Raw genomic sequence first — 20,204 nt, forward strand, 5'->3', positions numbered from 1 at the left:
ATGTATGAAAATAGTTTGGTGGGTTTTTTTTTTCAAATCGACAAATTTAAACAAAGATGTACCTCATGCTAAGCTGAAGCAGTGAGAAATATGGAATAGTAGCGGTTGACTTCCAAAATTCACAGAATAATTACTACTTATTTTGGAAACAAGACACTTTACAGAAGGCAGGGGATCAGGAAACCAGCCAAAGCAAGTTGACTTTCACAAATCAACACATTAAAATAATAAAAAAAGCTCTGCATATATTTAATATCTCATTTAATGATCAACTTACTAACACAGAATTCAACAAGTAGAGGAAAGCAAAATCATATCTAGACTATCAAAAAAAGCAGTCCTGAGAGCTTCTGAGTAGGTAATAGTTATGCTGTAAAGTAACAGAGATGGGAAATGAACTGCCAGCATCCCTTCCAGCTGTGACAAACATTAAGGTGAGAAGAGATTCTTACTGGCTTCATCTTCAAATTTATCATGTATACTATTAGTCAGAAAAAGCTACGGTATGGTGGACCAGGGGCAGCTTATGCCTTAGAAAAGGCCTTTCACACAGGCAGCAGAACTTTAAAAAAATCTACGCATATGAAACACTACTACACAGCAGGACTAGAATGTTGAAAAGCAAACTACTAACAAACTGAAGCAATACTTTCTTCGCATCTTAGAAACAAAGACAATCCACGCTGAAAAGCAGTATTTTCTATACCATATACAGGAGAGAATTCCTGTAACAACTTGGATTCAATCAAAAAAACAGTCATGTCACAGCAGTGCTGACACTGAATTAAAACAACATATTTAAAAATCAGAAAGACCTACCTTCAGAAGCCACTTCATTGCATGAACGCCACACTGGTATTTCAACAAAAGCTGGAGATCAGAGTGGGTTGGGAAAACTCTCAGAGGACTCACCGCTAGAGTAACTGCTCTGAGTAATACTTGCATGGAAAAAAATATTTAAGGGAGGAGGAAAGAGCTAGAATTGTATGGGAGGGGACAACCTACTGTTTCAAACAATAGGAAGCTGTTAAAACAAAAAAACAAGGGCCTCCCTCAGCACAGGAAAGTCTCATTTGAAAAGCATTGCCCCCACTGCCACCTACCAGGCAGGCAGCTCCAACAACAGAGATAAGGCCAGAGGCTTGGCCCTGCTTACCGACAATTCCCTTTGGAAAGAGAGCCAGGCAAGAGAGAGGAAGGTTTTCCAAACCCTTTTGTAAAAGAGACCAGACCAGGGGCATAGGAGGGGGAGATAGGGCTGTAAGGGCGTAAGGGGTGACTTCATTTTACAGCAGCAGCCTGTCTGCGCAAGGCAAAGCTCCCCTCAGTGCGACAAGTGAACTGGCAAGGTTCCTGCAAACTGTTTAGTTAAACATGAAGGATGTTTTCTATTAGGAGGGGCTGATAACCAGGAGTGACATGTAGCCATTTAACAGAAAAAATGCAAAGGACTCAAAAGATGGCTTCAGTTTTGATCCCTCAGTTTAGAGCCCTGCAGTTGCAATGCAAATTTAAAAGTGTTTTTACAAAGAACAATTATTGCACAATTCCTGGAACCATCCCCTGTGGTTCAAAGCCAGTGATGCCAATCAAGGAAAAAAGGAGTTTGATCAGAAAAACAGCTTCCTATCCCCAAAACCTCCCATAAACTCAGTTATTTAAGCTCAGAAGCAGCATTACTACATGATTATTCCCAGACTCTCTTACAGTACGACTCCAGGACACTGGTGCCATCCTCATTCAGCATCAATTTGTTGTTCTAACATGGTTGCATTCACAGCACAGACGGGGACAGTTACTGTATATCCAAGACCAAAATAACTTTAAAGAAACCTTTGGTTATGTTACAAAAAACAATGCACATCATTGTCTTTCTGTCCTAGCACAATATAATGCTAACAAACAGAATCAGATTGAAATATAACACTCTGGACCATACGAGGTATTGAAGATACTATTCCCACTGGGACCATTTACTTAATAGAAACAAACAATGCAAAAAGGAAGCAGTTGGAATACAATTAAATTGGTTTGCCTTAAGAACAATCCAGTCGTGCAGGATATAAGGGGCTGAGCCAAGTTTTAACTATATCTTTTCATAATGATAGCATTTTAGTGAGACAAAAATAGGGAGTTAGAACAAGAAAGGAAAAAATATAGCAAAGGCACAATACTCTGCAGTGTTTTACCTTATGATGCTTCTACATACATTTTTTTTTAATATTTAGATTCATGCATGAGAACTTCAAATAAAATAATTTTCTGAAGTATACTAATAGTGGCATAATTGTGAACAGTACAATGCTCAGTAACCATGCTGGGCTCAAAACCTGCTCCACAGCTGTGTGTGGTTAAAACAGCGTGTTAGCTTTGTAGCACTCTTTCCTCAAACAGCTTGTTTCAAGAAAGTCAAACTGCTTAAAAGCACAGTTTGCAACAGCAACACCGACCTTTTCCAGGCAAAAGTAATATACCAATCCTCATTTTTATCATATAAAGAGTGACCGAGTCTTCCAGGTGTCTAACACGATTACTTGGACCTGCAGGTTTCCTTTCAAATATCCATACAAGTCTTACCAAGAGCTAGCAAGTCCATTTGTTCAAGTGGTATTATGTCCAGGGCTCAATGACCTGTGACTGGCAAGCATCCTTGTAGAGAAAACACTAGGCTCTACACTCCCTTCCTCCTCCCCATTCCAAAGGACGAAGCATTCACCTTTCAACAAAACATTCACTTTTCCTACTCAAAGACCACATAGATATTCCCGTGACTCTATTGATTTCCTTGCTGAGGTGGTGAGGGCCAACACTCATGAAATGGCAGCAGCACCTAAATCACTAATCCCAAGAGTTCTGTATTACTGATATTTACAAATTCCTATTTGGTTCAGCTTCAGTTTCCATCATTTCAGAACTCCTGCTCAGCTTTTTGATAAAATGCTTCATGTCACCACATGCACTTGAGTAACTGCTAGAAGTCGGGATCAAATTGTGGACATTTTCAAGTACCTGCTTTGACACCATTTTACACAGTCCCTCAGCACATGGACAGTAGAGACTAACAGTAACCTGTCTAAACAATATCCAGTTCTTCAATACTTCAGTGCATGAAGAAAGAATGAAAATTACTTTTAGAAGCTCTCTTTAAAGCAAGATCAGTTCTGCTTCCATCACACCTGAAACTAAAATTTTTTGAAATCATACAGCAGCAAAGGACAGGTAAGTGTTTTACTACTAAAACAAACCCCTCTGACTGAAAATCAGATTTCATACCCTCCTGCTGAGGATCAAACAGGTCAGACAGCAAGCTCCATGCCCCAAACAGAAACAAGCAGACACGTCCCCAGCCAAAGTAGAACAGCACTGCTGTGCTTATGAAAGACAGCTTTGCCAAACACACCAGCTAAGCATCTGACTCACTGCCACCAAAGAAAGAATTCAAAGCAATTACCACATTTCTGCACAGAACAGGAAGAAAGAAGAAGGAAAAAAAAAAAAAAGAATGCTTCCAATCTTCTAACATTTCACCTAAATTAGGTCAGCGCAGCAACCCTCAAACAGCTTTGGTCAAGTACTGCAGCCCCCCTTAAGGCTACTAGGACCCCACAGCAATGCTAGCAATTATACAGACATCCACATCGCTGCCTCAGACTGAAATGAGGCAGGTAAACCAGGCAAGATAAAGCAACAGAAATAAGCCCAGAACCTCTCTCCCTTCCTTACTTTTCTGCCTTGGTTCTGAGATCAGCAATCTGAGAAGCAACTGTATTTGCAGACAACCCTATCTATTAGAAGCATGTATGCCTACAGCATACGTTCATGGTTGGCAAAATAGAGATTGTCTAAGAAAATGACAAAAGCATAAGGTAAAAAAATTTTCAAGAAACAAAGTATAGATGACAGAGATCTGCAATAATCATTCTTTCAATACTGAAAACATTTCTTTTCCCAATGTCTGCAGTCATATGATTTCAGCTTCCTTCTGCCCTTGCAGATCATGTAGCTTCCCACCCAGCAAAGGCTATGCTAGCCCTTCCCTTCACCTCCGAATAATTTCCCACCACAGCACTCCTACTCATAGAGCTGTAAATGTCAGAACATTTAGTATAATTTAAATACCGTAAGTTTGTCTACATGGAGAAGTTTGTCAGAAATAAGTGCTACATGGTGAAGATGTAGTTTCTGGACTGCCTTCAACAAAGAAGCTGGTTGCAGAAGTTCCTGCCCACCTTTCACAGATCACTCATTCCTGTTCTGCAGATGGCAGCCTGTACAGGACCACATTACAAACTGCATCACGAAAACAATCCGGATTACAAATAACCAGAAAACAAAAGTATGAAGGGGGCTATTTCTATAATTTCAGTTATTCAGAATACAGAGCAGTCCTGCAGTAAGCAGGTTTAACTGGCACAACACAGATCAGTGAACTACATGGGGTACCTGAGCAGAGAAATAGTAGTTATGGCAGCTTCTTCTATGAGCTTTGCCACCAATGCCAAGATACCATGTAGATGCACTAACTCCTTGCACAGGTAATTTACAGTGTGTTTTATGAGACAGCTATGCCAACCTGACAGCTGCTACCAGGGCAGATCTGTTCACCATCATGTGCCCCTTCTGCTCCTCTTATACTAACACTGGGCAGTCTGCAAAATGAGCTGGTATAGGGCAGTAAGTCAGCAAAAAAACAACTCTATCAATGGAAATAAAAATGATAGTTTTTTTTTCATCAGCTAGCTCACTCAGGATTCAACAGAGCAGGTCTGGTGAGTAATGTCTCTTGACAGTGGTCTGAAGTTAGACTCTCTTACTCAGACCAAGCTGCACCTCCATCTGCAGAGGCCTGTGTGGCAATGGGTAACACAGACTGAAGGTGTGGTTTCATTTAACTGTGGGAAACACCAGACTGTGTCAAGTCTGTTTACTTTCCCTCGCCTTGCACTCCCACTGCTTCTGAGTATTGCGTTGAGCTGTGAGCAGGTTGCATGAGCCACTTCACCCGAGAGAAGACATGCCACACAGCCAAGCAAGGAGAGCAGGAGCACCCAGTTGAGATCCAGCAACTCGCCCAGCCCTTTCCTGAAGCAGCCACTGAAAACACATTAGGTTAACATCAACTGCGCTCCAGGAAAGATCAGTTCAAAACAACTGCTGAAAATTAAAACCCCTGGTTAATCTTCTCTAGCCTCTTTGTTTTAAGGAAGTGCTTTAAGTGATTCTTCTAGAACAGTGGGTTTTAATTTAGAGTATGCATCCCCTGGACTTTTTAAAAGTCTGAAAAATGAAAACAGATGTTTTCCCCCTTCATTGAAAACTTCTGAGGTCAAAAAAGTTAATTCTGTGAAGTGGATACAGCACAGTGCCCATCCACAATTTATTTTTAGGGGGTTGGGGAGGGTGGAGAGGGTGGCTTAACAAAGAGAAGCTCATGCTTCCACACCTGCAGTGCATTCTTCAAGATGAGGGGAAAAAAGCCAACAAAAAAAAAAAAATCTAACAACACTCTAATAAACTTTAAGGCAATGTGTTCAAACATTAGACAAACATATATGCTGCACTCAACTGACCTACACATGACAAGACAACTGTTTAAACACTGTCTGAGGTGGAGAAAGCACAGCAAGATCTTGATTTTACTTTATTGACACAGTCTTAAAGCTAAATGGATCCATATAATGAAAACTGATAAAAATCAATACTGCTTTCTCCCTTATCATTTGAGCTACTTTTTTTTTTTTTTTAAATCAGATTACCTAGAGCTATTCCAGTAGCTTGTAAATTACAAGATGAGCAAAAAGCTTTTTTTGCCATTTCTCAGTATTTCTAAAGAATAGCCAAAGATACTGTTATTTTGGTAGTTACCAACAGAGAATCAGAAGAACTTTTCAAGACTACTCAGAGTCTGGCTAACATGAGGCCAGAGTTTTTATGCCCACCAGTTTCCTTCACTCTCCCAACTGCTCATTCTCATCCTCATACAACCATCTCCAATACGGCAACACAAGCATTCATGTGGCCACAGCGACAATCTGGTCATATTAAACAGTGACCAGGTGGAAAAACAGGGCAGGGTAGTGTTAAGCCAGACCTGTTCCTCAATGTTCCCTAGGTAGCCCCACAAGTTTTTTTTTTGTAGGGGGAGGCTCGGGGTGGTAGTACTCAACTATTTGAGAAGCTGTGGCCTGTAGTCTAAACTAAAAAATCTAAACAAGCTTTAAAAATAAGCTTAGGAGCAGTGAAGTAGAAAGGATTCCTTAGTATAAGAAGTCCAGTCCTCAGCTAGCAAACCCACTATCACCATAATTCCATTTCCAGACCTTATGGTTTGACAAATGAATCTGGCTAACTTACAACTTTAAGAGTAAAAACCGTTTGTATACACACTCAATATTTTCCACTTAACTGAAAAGCTGTCTTCTTTCTTATGTCTACCAGAAGGCAGAGTGCACCTCATTGAAACCAGTCTTCCTTTTGTAAGATGATTCAAAAAGAAACCAAAACAAACAACAACAACAAAAACCAAAACAAACAAATAAAAAACAGAAACAAAAACCAACACATACTGGGAGAAAAACAAAGCATTAGTAATCTGAGCACATCATTAAGAACATATCCTGCTAACAGTTTGACTTTTTACATCTAGGAACTCTAACCCAGTACTTCAAACCAGTTTTACTTGTAGTATGGGGAGGTCTGGGAGTCTGTAAAACAGCCAGAGTTTAAAGGTTACCAAACACAAGCACAAACCAAAATACCAAAGAGGTACCCCCTCAAATACCACAGATAACTGCATTTCTTCTTGCTACTACACTCCTAAAACCAAAACAAAACCAAGAAAAGTAACTGTTGCATACTTATTCCTAGTGACTGCAAAACAGTGCACTGCATTTAATCTATCCTGCTTTTTGTGACTTCTACCTCAGTTTGTGGACCAAAGCCAAAAGAATGTTTTAGAAATATCCTATCAAAAAGAGATGGCAAAAGGCCTTCTTGACTACAAGTAAGACACCAGGTTATACACACCCATTAATCAAACAAAGCAATAAATTAAGTTTCTTGGTGAAATCACGAGCACATTCTTTCAGTGACTGTAATGCCATGTCATGTCCAAAGCCACAGACAAGTCTCCTGACACCTGTACAGGGGGGGCAGACACACACACAATTTTATGCCCTAAAAGGCATGGCACAACATTTGTTTCCCTGCAGGAAAAGGAATTTCCTGTGGTTTAAATATGACCCTGAGACATTCAGCAATTAATTTACAGTCTGACTAAACTGGGAATCAGAAAGTAACTTTTCCTATGTAAAGCACGTACATTGCATTGGACCAGCGTAACTGGAAAGATAAATCCATACCCACTTTTCCCAGTGTCATCAAGAACTTACATAATTTTGTGACTCCAAATGATGGCACCCAACCTGTAAACCTTGATACATCAGGATCTTAGCAATGCTGCAGTCCTTGACAACAGGCTTGCAAGAAAGTCTTGAAAAAGAAGATTATGCAGGATTGCTTCATCAGCCTGCATCAAATAAAACCAATACTTTTCAGGCTCCTAGCTGACATAAAAAAGGATATGACAAGTTGGAGGTGGAAGATTCACTTTGGAAACCAACTTACATCTGCATGAAACCAACATGAAAGTAAGTTCACAAGAAAGTTCTCCCTACCTATATTAATTCGTCCCCTTCAATATTCGAGTTCCTCGGCTTTATTAGTTTACTTTTGTATCACTTAACAACAGAAAAAACAAGGTCACAAAGCCACACTTATAGAGAAGGTAATGAGACTCATAAAATTTTATCGTATACCATTTTAGATTTCCTCCACTAATGATTTTTCATTGTGTCTTATTTTTAGTGTTTGTGCTGTGACTGAACCTTGGCAGACTGACGTGCAGCCAGGATGTATAGTGTAGAACTCCCAAGAGCAGTTAAATCCATACCACAATACTGAAGAGCTGAAAACAAAAATCAGTGACACAGATGATTCCAGGAATCATCCCGACCACTGGGGGGTAGGGGGATATCAGTATTTTAAAACAAATTTTAATTTGCTGTTCAAAAACGTAAATTCTTTATGAAAATCTGCCACTAGAACAAAGAGGGGAAGTAACAGCATTTCTTAAGTTATCTTTCCACCTTGAAATGTTTTCTAATTATTTCATTAGAAAACCACTATTTCTTAAAACGGCGTGCACCTACAAAAGCCATTGCAGGTGCTTATACATCCAGTGACTTTTTCAATAGTGTATACAATCACACATTATGAAGGTTATTGTTTGTTTCACGGCCAGTGAAATTAAATTGGCTTAAGATGCTAAAATGTGAACAAGGAAGGTAAGAATTAGCTGATGACTTCCAGAGGAAATAATGAGCCACTCGCCAAAAATCTACGGAAAGTCACATCTGTCACAGTAATATGTGTTGTAATGAAAAAGAGATACTTAGCAGTTAAAGAGATTTTCAAGTAGAAAAGTAATTGACCAGATTTCACCCTACAGCCTAATCCTACTATGTCCTGGATTACCTGTTCACCTCAGCCTGGTGTTCTAAAGCCGCATCACCCACTTCAACTACAAATCTGCTTCTGACAGAACACTGGTACTCTCTACGTAAGTATGCAAATAAATAGTACTAATTAAACATTATAGTAATGTGACATTCACTCAGAAGTTCCTCTTCCCCAGGTATGAGGCACATACAAAGCACAACTATATATGAATATACCTAAATATAAAGACTTCAGTGGTCTAAAACTATGCTAGATTAACATACATTACAGTGGGCTTTTTAAAGGGGTGAAGTAAATCAACTGGGATGATGCACATTCCAGGACAAAGGCTGTTGCAGCCCATCTACCCATGGAGGATGCCCATTACAAAGAACAAAAGAGAATACAAAGTAGTATATGAACATCAGCAGCTAAATTTAGAGAGTAAAAACAGCATCCGTTGCATACTGATTAGATCAAAACACTATCAAGGCAATAGGTAAAAGAAACCTGCAGAAGAATGGTGTGCATTCAAAACTAAAAATAGCATATACCGTAACAAATACATATGGCCATACAAAAAAGTATTTTTCTTTACTTTAATGAGTTACTCCAGAATCCTCCTCTGTAGATTTAGAGACTAAATCTGCTTTTGAATTTAATGCAGAAATTAGAAGTGGTAGAGACGGGCCTTTCCAATTCAAGACTTCAAAGGGAAGTCTTAGCCTACATTTTTAGTGTAAGAATACCAAAGAGACCTTCCTCTAGTCAAGATTCAACCCTGATAAAGCCTTGTTTTACTCTGTCGCATCCTTCTGCTAACCAGAAAAAGACAGCGGCCCTCCTGCTAGCTTGATCTTCATGTGATAATTCCCTTGAGCACGGAAATTTTTTTTCCCATTATTTATTTCTGCCAATTTTAATTTATCTGGTGAAAAGTGAACCCATCAGGTCAGAAATCTGAACTGCAAATATGTCTACTTATCATGGAGATTAAATGAATGTTCAACTAAAGGTTTCAATGTCTCCTCTACCCTTATTAAAAAACAAAACAACAAATCAAAATACAAAGACAAAACCCACAACCAAAGCCATAATCAATACCTTACCTTCCTTCACTAGAACTAGCAAATGCAATTCCTGTGCATGAGAAGAGTTAAGTGGTGTAAATTCCACGTGGGTTTGCACCTTCCCACCTAAATGGCACAGGGAACAGTCAATACCCTTCTCCATACAGGTGGGCTATAATCTTCCCATTAGCAAGGGAGGGAGAGCAGCTGTGAGACACTTTACATCCCTCCTGCACTCCAAACTCCCGTGGCTGGAACTGCCTTGATTTATCCAAGCATCACGAGTTAAATTTAACATAGCACCTTCTACTAAGGGCAGCAGGTACACTGCACAATCCATCACCATGAGAAACAGAAACAAATTAGGCAGTATCTAGCGTTCATTCACTATCTCAGCAACAGTTCAAACAAGTAAATACAAATTAAGCATTTACCATTATGCATACCTATATGAAAAAAAGCGAAAAATTACGTTTGTAAATAATTAAACACCCTGCACACTGCACATTTTTCCAGTCGAGTTTGCTGAAGGAGAAACCCTTTCGTTTGCTTCTACAGCAGCCAGCACAACACAAAACAAGCCGACACCTGCTGCAGCGGACCCGCACCGAGCAGCCTCCCCGCCTCTCCCGGCACCAGCAGCCGGCTGCACCGCCCGCAGCACCGCGCCCCCCGCCCGTCCCGCGGCGGCGGGGCCCCGGCACACGCACACTCACCCGGGGCCCCGTCCCGCGGCGCGGGCAGCGCGGGCAGCGCGGGCAGCGCGGGAGCGGGAGCCGGAGCCAGGGCCCCGCCTCCGGCACCATGACGTCACCGCCCCGGCCGCGCACCTGATCCCCGGGCAGGTCGGGCCTTAAAGGGGCAGCGGCCGCGGCTTCCGCAGCCGGCACGGGGAAGGTCGCCAGCGCGGAGCGGGTGGTGAGAAGATGGCCGCGCGGAGGTAACCCTCGGAGCCCGCAGGGCTCCCCAAGGGCAGAGGGTGGAAGCACAGGGCCACGCGTGTGCAGCGCGAGGCCTTTCAACGCCTCTGCTCCACCTGTAGGAAGCGCGGGAGAGTCTTCAGCCGCGCTCTGCCTCGGCGCTGCCTGGCACCTGCTGCCCTCCTCCCCGCAAAAAGTTCTCTCAGGGGTGGGTGCTGCTTATGTAAATAATTTGGATAAGCAAACCGCTCTCCTGGTGGATTTTGGCAGCATAATTCAAATCTTCTCCCCTTCTTTCCGCAGCTCTTTACGAGCAGTGGCCATGGCCACAACGGAATGACACGCTTGCCGTCCAAGAGTCCAAAGGGCAGCAGTTCTTAGGCACCTGAAGGCCACAGCTTCCCTCTTTCACCCCAAAAACACACTGCTAGTTTGCCCATCAGCAAAGAGAGGCTTGCCCATTCTCAGTAGCACATACAGAACCAGATACTGAACAACTACATTCATGTTAGATCTCGTATTTCTGCCAGAAGAAACCAGCCAACTTACTGTGGCACAAAAACTTATAACCGTTTAGTTTGTACCATCAACGCCTGGCAAATGAGTCACACTCAAAACGTAACTGGGACAAATCAAACCATTATCACTATTCTCCTCCCTAATCAAAATCAATTGTCTTCTTACTCTGTTTGGTGACCCTCTCTACTAAGGAAATGTGCTGGAGGATGAGACCTTTGAATCAGTATCTGCATTGCTTCCACTCAGCTGGGCAAATAACATTAAATGTGGAAGAGAGAAGAATTAAATGGAAGATGCAAACACTAGAATTTCCTATTCAAGAAGCAAATTTGAATAAAAACACAGTAGTTCCTTTATTGTGTCATCCTTCCCATTTAATCCATACAGAAAACATTGTATTGCCATATAGCCAGTCATGAAAACACATCAGCCTCCCTTAAACCTTGAGGAGGTTGCTGGGAATTCTCAAGCTGCAGCCATGCAGGCACTTCTTAAATTTCTTTCACTACCAGGACCAACTACCAGGATTAACCACCATGTCCTCCAACTTTGAGGGCAACTTCATGCAAATCAATTCATCTCTCTCTACTCCAGTTCCTCATATGTAAAACATCAAGAAATGATACTTACTTTCCCAATTCTCATCTCTGCTTTCAGTGACAGTTCTTACTTCTAGATATCAAAGATGAAATCATAATAGATGGAAGTGTCAGTCATTGTCCAACTAATACCATAAAGGTTTTACTTAACCATCTAAAGATATTTCCAAACAATTATTTGGTTCTGAAAAAGACCTCCTTTTTAGTTGTTTCTAAGCATAGATTCCACCATCAATTATAACAGTACTCATCAAAACCAGTGTTGGCCTTTGGAAGTGCAGCATTCAGAGCAGAGAACGACAGCATTCTCGTTTTCATATTAGAACAGGCTGAGTTGTGCTTTAAGACAATGTATTATTGCCTGATATATAAAATTTTGCATCTCGCTTTGGTCGTAAGAAAGATACCATTAAAGATACATGTATTAGAATACCCGAATTACATTCAACTCTCATTTTCCCCTGACATTTTTAGGGATTCATACATCTAAAAATACTTTCTTCATGTTTAGATCCTATTTTTTCCCCCCTCATTTGCTGGGTATTTGTAAGATCTGTGTTTTTCCTTTACTGCTGTTATTTACATAAGATTACTATACTAAATAATCAGGACTATCAGAAAATGACTGTGATATGCCATGTTTTCTAAAACGGAATTTCACATTCATACTAATCTCAAACTGCATGTGGACAGAAGTTATATGACACTTTATTTAACTACTTTAAAACAAAGATTTTAAAATAATCTTAATTAAATTGATATCGATGGTAAGCACCAATGATAAACAGCTTTAGAACTACGAGATCTCATCCGCTCAGCTCTCTAGGCTATTACTCCATTAAAAGATAAAGTTTTTTTGCTTTTTCATCTTTCATTCTATGCTGAAAAACAGTGTGGAACAATCAAAACAGTTATATCTACACTATAATTAAAAACAACCAAAACAACACATTGTCAAAAGCTAGGTTATCAGTTCATTAGTGCTAGTTTCAATTTAGCATCTCATTTTGCTAAAATTTTAGTGTCAAACAAGCAGTGGGATTTTAAAGTATATTTAGAACAGATTATCTTAATTATTTGTAGTATTAAATGTGGAATTTAAATACACTCAAATGTACTTTTCCCTCAATAAAAATAATTTTAATCACTTTAAAATGTCACATTAAAAAAAATAATAATCCCTCAGTTGAATGTTATCCATCCTGTTTGGTGCCCTTTTGATCGCTGAGCTCCCACCCTTACAGAAGCAGCTATGTAACTTGACTTGGAGCCTGGAAGTCGGCTCTTCATAGCTGACAGGTCGACTATTGTCTGTAGCATGTTTGCAGTGCTATTGCTTATCCAGACTATTGTGTTGTCTTCCTGTTGCCTTCCCCTAGAACCAACTATTAAATTAAAGCAACATATTTACACATATTACCATCCAACATAGCTATCCACTGAATATTCAAGACTTAAAATTACAGCGCAGTTCTGTTTTGCACAGTGAATCACAACAAAATCGCTTCTAAACCTGATTTTATATGAAGACCACTGGATTTTTTTCCAAATCTCAGTAGCCTAAATAAATTCAGTGTCCTGTTAGCAGCCTAAATAAATTCAGTGTAATTTAAGAGCACTTAGCTACTAAGTTTCTAACGTAAGACAAATCTCATTTACTTGTATTGCAAGGAGACAGTTCAAACTCCACTTACAGTGAAAGTGGGTGTATCCATCTCATAGTCCGTGTTTAGGCACATAAAAAACCTTGCATTGAAATACTGCTGAAGAGTAAGAGAGTAGTACAGTTTAGCACGGCGGTCTGTGCTCAAGAAAGCAGAAAGGACTAGAAGGACTGCCTAACTTGTTAGCCTTCATTTTTCATATCAGTCACCTATGATATTTTTAAACAACAATGATCTTACAGTAAAGATGAGCCACATCCCATTTTGGAAGTGCATCAGCACCCAGTGCAATGTTAACAATAGACCTTCCCCAACTTCCTTCAGAATGGAAACCTACTACTCAAACTTTAGACTTTGAGACATAACTAAGTTGCCACTTTGGATTGTAAATCTGCTAACAGAACCTTCATAACATCACACTTTAACTTACACTTATAAATAAAGCTTCAATTATGTACCTTAATGTTGTCATTCTACAAAAAGACAGACAAATACTAGGTACTTGAAAAGGACATCCAACAGCCTAATCCAGCATTCCACAGTGAGAAGCATTTTTCCTTTACTGAATAAAGCAATGCAAAAATAAGTTTTGTTGGTCAAAAGTAAGTTAAATATTATCTTCATTAAGTCGAGTGTAGAAAGTGCAACACGATGCACCGTAACCAATAAGACAGGTGGTCTGTGCTTCCTCAGTAGATTTTCAAGTGCAGCTAAGCAAGGCAGAAGTCCAATTCCATGAAAAACTAAATTATCTAAGGCATCCACATTCCAGCTCTTTAAGAAAAAATAAAGACGTGTGTTTTCTGATCTACCTACAGCTTTCAAAACAGTAAGAAAGATACAATGTGAAACTATCTGTTGACCAACAGCCCTCTGCTGCTGTTGATTTCATTGCTACTCAGCCACACAGGGAAAGCAGCTCTATTACCCTAACCTGGAGGGCTGGCATGAGCTCAGCACTCACCTTGGCAGCATCACAGCACTCCCAGACCCCAGGCGTTCTCAGCTAGATCATTTGAATTGCACCAAATGCTGGGTTTGCCTCATATACCCAGAAGCATCAGTACTGCTTAGAGCTGGTTGATGAGGTTGCAACATCTAGCAACTTCTATGCTATGGTATGTCTTTATTATACATTCCTCCTACATAGTAGTCTCATCCTTCCAATTCCAGTGTTACATGCTATTGGCATTCTCTCAGAGACTTAGCATTTTTGGCATAATTTTCAAAGATTATTTTATCACCAAGTATTCATCGGCAATAAACTGTGTTACTTTGAGATCCATTACAGTAAGGGTCCTCCTATTTATTCCAAATATCTGTATCACCTGCTAGATTCATACAGCTAGCTCTGAATTTTCAAATTAAAAAGCAAGGATTTCTGGCTCTGATGGTTAAAAAATAATATAATTTAAATATGACCAGAGCCTAAACAAGCACAAACCGCTGTCTTCTCCCACGTGTATTTGTCTGGAGATTTGAAAGCTAATGATCAATATTTAAATAATCAATGTCAGCAATAACTTCCCTTGCAGATAATATGAACATGACCATCCAGCTAGATAAGTAAGGAACATGATGAAGGAAAAACATTAGAATTTACAGCTTTTAGCCCAAATTCACTGTGGTATGGAAAAGCAAAATAGTAGGATAAAAGCAACCAGTGATCTAGCAGAAGATAGAGGAGTACAAATCATCCCCCTCATATCCAAACCAACAACAGACGTATCTTTCAAATTACCCTGATCCTTTCTGTGATATGCAGAAAAAACTCCACTTATGAAAAGCTCCAGAATGTTTCCCCCTGCAGGATGTTGGACTCCTGAAGTTAATACATCAGATACTGCCCTGCATTTAAAGGCTGCTCACCACCTCTTGTCTAACTGCCTGAACTTCCAGGTTCCCTAACATAAACATCTCAAAAGGGCAATGTATTAAGAAAGGAAGAAGAAAGAAAGAAAATAAAAAGAAGGCAAAAATGTAAATTGGAAGCAGCTCACAATAAGTTATTATAAAGAAGGAATACTGAAATGATGGAATTTCCTTCACATTTACTTAAACAAAAAGCCCTATTTAAAGAAAGTGCTTGAAGTTGTGACAAATTCCACTCTCAGGCACAGAATACAGGTTTGGCTGGCTACACTACACAGGCTGTTGGCTTTGACTCATGAAATCACTTATTTCTCTTTGAGAAAATAGAAACTAAAATTGCTAAGCAAGGTAATTTCCAACTGCAATGATTAAAGATGTGTGTTCTAGGATATAACAATGCAAATAGAGACTCAAAGTATGCTAATAACACATGTTACAGCCTCAGGTAACTGAGGCTTGCACTCATTTCTCAGTGGGGAAATACACAATGGAAATTGGGAAAGATTTTATAAACAAAACAATTACCAACAGTACACTCCTTATTTTCTTATGATAATAATATGTTGAGTCCCCACAGTGCTGGACTGACAACTGAAGTCATGATGAAAATGAAAAAGGAATAAAATTGACCCTGTCGAGGGCCTGCTGATAGGAAAAACAAGCTGAAAATCTTGTATGGTATACCTAGTACTTATGTAGTGAGGTACCAACAAAAATAAGATGACGGCTACTGAGTTAGAGGACATTAGAAGTATAAGGACCGGCAATATGGAGGCTGTCTGCTTCATCATCTTGTCTAGTAGATACCATGTCAGGGTAAATTGTCTCCATGTACAAACTGTTCATTTTTTAATCAGTAACATTCCAAAAAGTCTATACATACTGTTCATCTGTCTTAAAATAATGTTGTAATTCAAAATACAGCTAAATAAAGAAAATGCCTTATGAGAAACAACAGTCAGTTATCTCAAAAATTGAGATCTTCCTGGTCTAACACCTAATCTGCATTTTTTGCAACAATTCAATATCACTTGTCTTACCCTACCTCTCATGGATGGGCCTTACACTTGACAACTTACTTCCTTCTTGAAATAGCCTATTACATACACACACACACAAAAAATTATGCCTTGCAGTGCTCTCCCTGGTTCAAAGTATTTCAGTCTTTCCCACTAGGCCCCATTTTCTAGACCTCTAATTATTGGATTATATATTGGATTGGATTGCCTCTGTTCAGATGAGCTGTATTTTCTTGGGGAATTTGCCCTAACCAGCCACAACACTTGAACTGAGGACTTACCCATAGATAAAACAAGATTGTTCTGTATGTTTCATAGCCTATACTCACATTTTTATCTCCTAGTATAACATTTGCCCTTTTGCAACATCAGGAATTCTGGAGAATTATCTCATAATTACTTGTTCCCTAACCCTAAATCTCTGTATTTCACAATTTCTGTTAAGTGTAGAACTTCAATCTGTCCCTATTTATCTCCAAAGATTTTCTCAATTTTCTCAAAATAATTTTGTACTCTTAAACCTGTGTCCTATGCATAGAAATTCCCTCCAAGTTTTGGGGGCATTTTTAGTGAATCAATTCTGTAAACACACTCTATTCTATCATCAAGGTCATTAACAAAAAGACTGAGGTGAAGCAGAATGAGTACAGACCCAACAGACCATGGCAGAGCCACATTCAATACAACCATTTCATTTTGACAGACAATCATTAATAGCCACCTACTAGGCATAGTCATCCAATGAGTCTTGCTCCTACTCTACAACAGTTTCTTTCAGGCTGTGTTTCTTCATTTGTTTGTAAAATTATCACATGAAACTGCCAAAGAACTCACTAACATGAAAATACTAACATTCACCCTTTTCTTTTCAATTCACAGGCCTTATTGTCATGTTACAGAAGAAAATTAAAACTGGCATGACGCTTTACTCTTCCTAAATTCATGGTGGTTGTGACTATGTTCTTGTTATCTCCCAGAGGCTTATACTTTGTGCAAGAATTTGTTCAAAAATATGGAAGAAGAGAGGAATGTCTATAATTTCCTAGCTCCTTTCCCCCCACCTCTCCTTTTCACTTTCAAGTCTTCCAGCATCTCAAACAGCAGCTAGTGGTACCAAGATAGCTTCCCTCACTTTTTTTTTTTTTTCTTTAACGTGTCAAAGGACTGATTTCACCGGGTCCAGCCTAACAAATAGCCTAGCCTACCCAAGTACTAAAAAGTATGTAAAAGATCTTGCTTCGGATTTGGAATCCATCTTAAACGTCCTCTGTGCTTTTTATTTCCTTCTTGTGCTAACTGCTGCTCACTTATACTCCTTTCTGCTAATATTTGGAGGATATTTTCATTATACTTAAAGTACATCTTACAAAATTGTTCTGCCTATCAAGAACCCCGCATTACAGAGCCATGGATATACTGGCAGCTAAAAGAACACTGCAGTGAGGGCAGCTCAGCAGGCAGTAGTGCTCCAGGGCTGCCTGCAGGCTGTGCAGCCCTCCCACAAAGGTCAAGACAAGGTCCCGGGAGAAGGAAGCAGTAGTTCTTACCGGGGTGGCCATTTCTAGTTCAACGGCAACAGAGAGATCTGCAGTAAGACAGTAACAGCAACAGACCAGAGCTTTGTGATCCAGATACAATCACACCAGCTAGGGAAGACTACTTAGCAGATCGTTTGCTGCATATTAGCATCGCTTCTGCACCAATTACAAAATCTGTCTCTGTACACCCAGCTAGGTAAATAGAGCTGGGTTGGATACGGAGGCACGTACTTTGTTCACATGTACTAAATATATGGGATTGCAGATAAAAAACAAGATTAAGTATGACACAGATGATCCTACAGACACTCCGGCTCTCGCAGTTTATTTGCTCTGATAGCACAGTGCACAAAACCAGCAACCCTTCTGTACATTCCTACATTGTTACACCACTACATTTAGAAAAGTTACTTACTGTCATTGCCCCAAATTAACGTATATAACAATAGACTTTCATTATAATACATGTGTATGTAATACATATAATGTTTTTGAAGAAAAAAAAAAAAAAGTACCATTCCAAACATACCCTGCTTTGTCCACCACAGAGGGAAGAGGCTAAAACACTGCTTTATCATGACTTAACAAGATACTGTCAATCAGCTGAACTGCATTAACTGGCTAATGCACTTCTAGTCCAATTACCATGAGAAGCAAAACATGTTAGTATAAACCACTAGTGAATTAACCATGTATACTCAAGGGAAATCTCAGACAATATACTAACAAAAGAAAAATGTACATTGCAACTGCTCAGTCACCAATTTACAGGTTACCACATTTTTCCTGATGAAGCAAAGTAATTTACAAGGACAAATATTCAAGCTTCAGCTGGTGGGACTGAGGCGGGTGGGGGTTGGTTGCTTGCTTGCTTGCTTTTTGCTATAGGCACACTTTTTAAAAAAGATTAATGTTTTGGAAACTAGTAAGGATGTTACAAATGTTACTATTCTTTTCATTGAACTTCTTAGCAATATTGAACACTAATACTAATCACTATTAGCATTTTACTGGCCAATTTAAAGTGAGCTGGCATTCAGTATATTTTGAAAGAGGCATTATGCAACAACTGTGTTCCATTTTCTTTTACATGAAGTAGATTAATTATTATAGCTACCATAACTTAATCATGTGTCACCTTGTAGACATGATTTGCACTGCTGCTTCATGTCACAGCTATTTCCATTGACACAAAAAATCACATTGACACAGGCTCCTAATACTGCCTTTAAACGTGGAAAGAAGAGCTCTCATATCTAGTTCACTACCTGCTATATGATTAGCTTCTATGCTCTATTCTCAACCACAATGGAATTCAATCCAAATCTGTATTTAGTTTAACAATTCACTAAGAGAAATTTAATGGTTAGTACAGTGTGTATTCACAATGTTTGTTTATGCTTAGTTTTAGCTGCAAGCTCAGCTGCATCCCATCTATATAGTCAGGACCCATAACAAGAAATAGTTACTGCTGATTAATCTATGTCCAGAGAAAGCCTGAACTATGCAGGTGAGCTTCTGAATTAAATCTAATTTCTCTCTTGTGTATAGATACCTATACAAGTTACATTAGCAAAATCATCTGCTAACTCATAAAAATTCATTGTAACGTAGTTTCGTTATGCTGCTTTGTGTATCCTCCAAGAACTCGCCCCCCCAAAGTAGAAGTTAACAGATTTTTAGAACTATTTCTGTAAGAAGATAGGCCGTGTAAGATCTGGGTCCTCTTCTCACTGAACTGGAGACGTGACAGCACTGGAACAGCCTGAACACTCAAATTCTAATCCCAGTACTACGCTAACATCCTCCAATAAGCCAAGCCTCTGTGCCCATCCATTTTAGCTACTTATGATACCATGCCAAAGTAAATTTGTGGAAATCTCTGCACTGAAAGATTCAAACCAGAATTTTGTTGAAAAGAAAAAAAAAAAAAAAAGGTGAAAAATGTGCTGAGAACTGACTTCACCTAGATTAATGTGAAATTTCAACAGTAAAAGGAATACTGCCTGCTTACATAACAAAGACAATAAAGAAATCCTCAGCCCCTTGCTTCTTAGAGGAAGCCTTGTTTCTAGACATCCACCACAACAAGCAAGGGATTGGTGCCATATTAAGCAGCTGATCCCAATTCTAACACATTTAAGCCTGGGAAACAGCTACATAAAATTTGACAGGGAAGGCTGGAATAGATGCTGATGTAATAAATACTCAGTGGAAACAAATGTTGTAGTGGTCCAATTCTCATTCCTCTAAAATTTTAAGTGCTGTCATTTTTTCCATAGTATCAAACCACCAACAGTTACTATTTGAATGGGTAAGGTAAACCTAAAGATATTACTGAAGCTAAGAAGTTGTGCATGTTCCTTCCTTAAGTATTTCCCAATAAACTGAGCTCGCCAGCCTGCTCTTCTACTTGCTTCCCCTTTGATGGGTCAACAGCTCTGCAACTTAAAAATTGCCTACTTTGAAACTGCAAAGTTTAAACTGATTACCTCTTAAAAAAA

General features: G+C 39.4%; 1 protein-coding gene across 8 annotated transcripts in view; it reads right to left on the reverse strand.

Moving 5' to 3' along the window:
* USP54 (ubiquitin specific peptidase 54) overlaps nucleotides 1-20,204 on the reverse strand; it is a 107,317-nt gene that overhangs the window by 72,350 nt on the left and 14,763 nt on the right. Inside the window, exon 1 of one of the 8 annotated variants that reach the window (XM_042799261.1) lies at nucleotides 10,286-10,385. The exons of 4 other annotated variants lie outside the window; for them this stretch is intronic. The gene's annotated coding sequence lies outside the window, so the exon portion shown is untranslated. Of the gene's footprint in view, nucleotides 1-819; nucleotides 1,043-10,015; nucleotides 10,132-10,157; nucleotides 10,386-20,204 lie in introns of those variants that run through there. 3 more of the 8 variants (XM_042799215.1, XM_042799348.1, XM_042799170.1) reach the window with 3 other exon arrangements.

Source organism: Tyto alba, unplaced genomic scaffold, assembly GCF_018691265.1.
Source record: "Tyto alba isolate M040663 unplaced genomic scaffold, T.alba_DEE_v4.0 Super-Scaffold_1, whole genome shotgun sequence".
NCBI classification, from domain to species: Eukaryota; Metazoa; Chordata; class Aves; order Strigiformes; family Tytonidae; genus Tyto; species Tyto alba.